The sequence below is a fragment of the Octopus bimaculoides genome, chromosome 12 (genome assembly GCF_001194135.2).
Source record: "Octopus bimaculoides isolate UCB-OBI-ISO-001 chromosome 12, ASM119413v2, whole genome shotgun sequence".
NCBI lineage: Eukaryota > Metazoa > Mollusca > Cephalopoda > Octopoda > Octopodidae > Octopus > Octopus bimaculoides.
Genome location: NC_068992.1, coordinates 54,248,132 through 54,250,631, shown reverse-complemented (window position 1 = coordinate 54,250,631; position 2,500 = coordinate 54,248,132). Strand labels below are relative to the sequence as shown.

The following is a 2,500-nucleotide window of genomic DNA, read 5'->3' as shown; positions in this document are numbered from 1 at the left end:
GTGAAAAAATCATGATGATGCTGAAGATTTTTGATGATAATGCTGCTGATGAAGACTAGTGTGTGATCGGATCTAAAATGAATATATGGGAATATTTTGAATTAGAAATAACAGCAACAACAACATCAACAACAATGATAATTATAATAATAATAATAATAATAATAATAACTCTTTTAACTCTTTTACTTGTTTCAGTCATTTGACTGCGGCCATGCTGGAGCACCACCTTTAGTCGAGCATATCGACCCCAGGACTTATTCTTTGTAAGCCTAGTACTTATTCTATCGGTCTCTTTTGCCGAACCGCTCAGTGACGGAGACATAAACACACCAGCATCGGTTGTCAAGCAATGCTAGAGGGGGACAAACACAGACACACAAACACACACACATATATATATATATACATATATACGACGGGCTTCTTTCAGTTTCCGTCTACCAAATCTACTCACAAGGCTTTGGTCGGCTCGAGGCTATAGTAGAAGACACTTGCCCAAGATGCCACGCAGTGGGACTGAACTCGGAACCATGTGGTTGGTAAGCAAGCTACTTACCACACAGCAACTCCTGCGCCTATAATAATAATAATTTCTTAGTTACAATGGGAAGGTGTTAGTTGATTGAAGTGACCTAGTGTGACTAGATTGTTAGATTATTTTGTTGACCCATGAATGACGAGAGAAATTTGGCTGCTATTTCTTTCATCTCACATGACCACATTGAGGTTACTCCATCAACTCAGTGGAACTTCTGCTGCTGTTATAATTCTTCAACCTCAGGTCATCCCTAAAGAAACCATGTTAAATATCACTGGTATTCCACTCTTGATCATCTCATCCCATATTTGCATATATCTAGGACTACAAAGTTCAATGTAACCTGCTTGTATGAAGGGATTAGGATTTCATTTGAGGGGATTTGGTTGTTATTTCTAGCAGATCAGATTACCACTCCATTGTTAGGTTAATTGTTGTAGGGAGTTGAGGGGATGGCCATGTCAGAGAAATGACTACTTGTGTATAAGTAGTTTTAAGCCTCAAACTGGTTAGTCCAGATGTATTCAGCACTAATTTTCTCTTCCATTAAACTAAATAACAGGATGTGCGTTGTGTTCTTGAGCAAGACACTTTATTTCACTTTGTTCCAGTTCACTTAGCTGTAGAAATGTGTTGCGACATCACTGGTGCCAAGCTGTATCGGCCTTTGCCTTTCCCTTGGATAATACCAGTAGCATGGAGAAGGAAGGCTGGTATGCATGAGTGACTGCTGGTCTTCTATAAACAACCTTGCCCAGACTTGTGCCTTGGAGGGGAACATTCTAGGTGCAATACCATGGTCATTCATGACCAAAGGGGGCCTTTACCCTTTAGATATATAATCCAAAATATGTGTTGAATGGTGTTAGTAATGCAGGTATTTTGAAACTACTTTACGGAGTAACATCCATGCCCTGCATAGTTATGGGCTGTCCTTTGACAAGGCATAGCACCTGTTTGGTTACCCTGCCAAGGGTATGGTGAAGTTATTGGACTGTAGCATGGCAGATTATGAAGGGGTAGCAGAAGGGCTCAACTGAGCCAAGGGTGCTTCTTACATTGATGCTGAGCTGAGGAATCCTAGAAGATCAACGGTCAGGATCACCAAGCTTTATCAAGGGAATAACTACAAAGCATCCATAGGGGTGGTCATCATCATCATCATCGTTTAACGTCCACTTTCCATGCTAGCATGGGTTGGACGATTTGACTGGTGTCCTTGGTTATGTAGTCAGCTAATGAAAGAGTCACTATGACTCAAGCACTCAATTCAAATTCATAATTATGGAATTGGATGGTGACAGAGAGTCATGGGAATCTGCAAAAACAGCAAAAAAAAAAAAAAAAAAAAAAATAGGGTCGAATGACAAAGGATTGGGAAATGTGGTGATTTGCTGTACTTGTTAAGATACCTCAAGCTAAGTAAAATTGGTGTCTTCCAGACATACAAACTTGTTCTTTCAGGACTTACTTTTTTTAAAGCCTAGTACTTATTCTATCAGTCTTTTTTGCCAAACCACTAAGTTATGGGGATGTAAACACATCAACATTGGTTGAAGAGTCAATGGTAGTGGGGACAAACACAGACATAAAACGCACACATATAGATACATACATATATATATGTATGAAAGGTTTCTTTCAGTTTCCCTCTATCAGATCCACTCACAAGGCTTTGGTCATTCTGAGGCTATAGTAGAGGGCACTTGCTAAAGATGTCTTGTAGTGGGACTGAATCCAGAACCATGTGTTTGGGAAGCAAACTTCTTACCACACAGCACCTACACAATATATATATATATATATACATATATATATATGTATACATATATATATATACATATATATATATATATATACATATATATATACATATATATATATACATACATATATATATATACATACATATATATATATACATATATATATATACATATATATATATATATATACATA

At 37.7% G+C, this 2,500-nt stretch overlaps 1 protein-coding gene across 1 annotated transcript in view; it reads right to left on the bottom strand.

Moving 5' to 3' along the window:
- LOC128249177 (uncharacterized) overlaps nucleotides 1–2,500 on the bottom strand; it is a 227,017-nt gene that overhangs the window by 92,032 nt on the left and 132,485 nt on the right. The window lies entirely within an intron of this gene.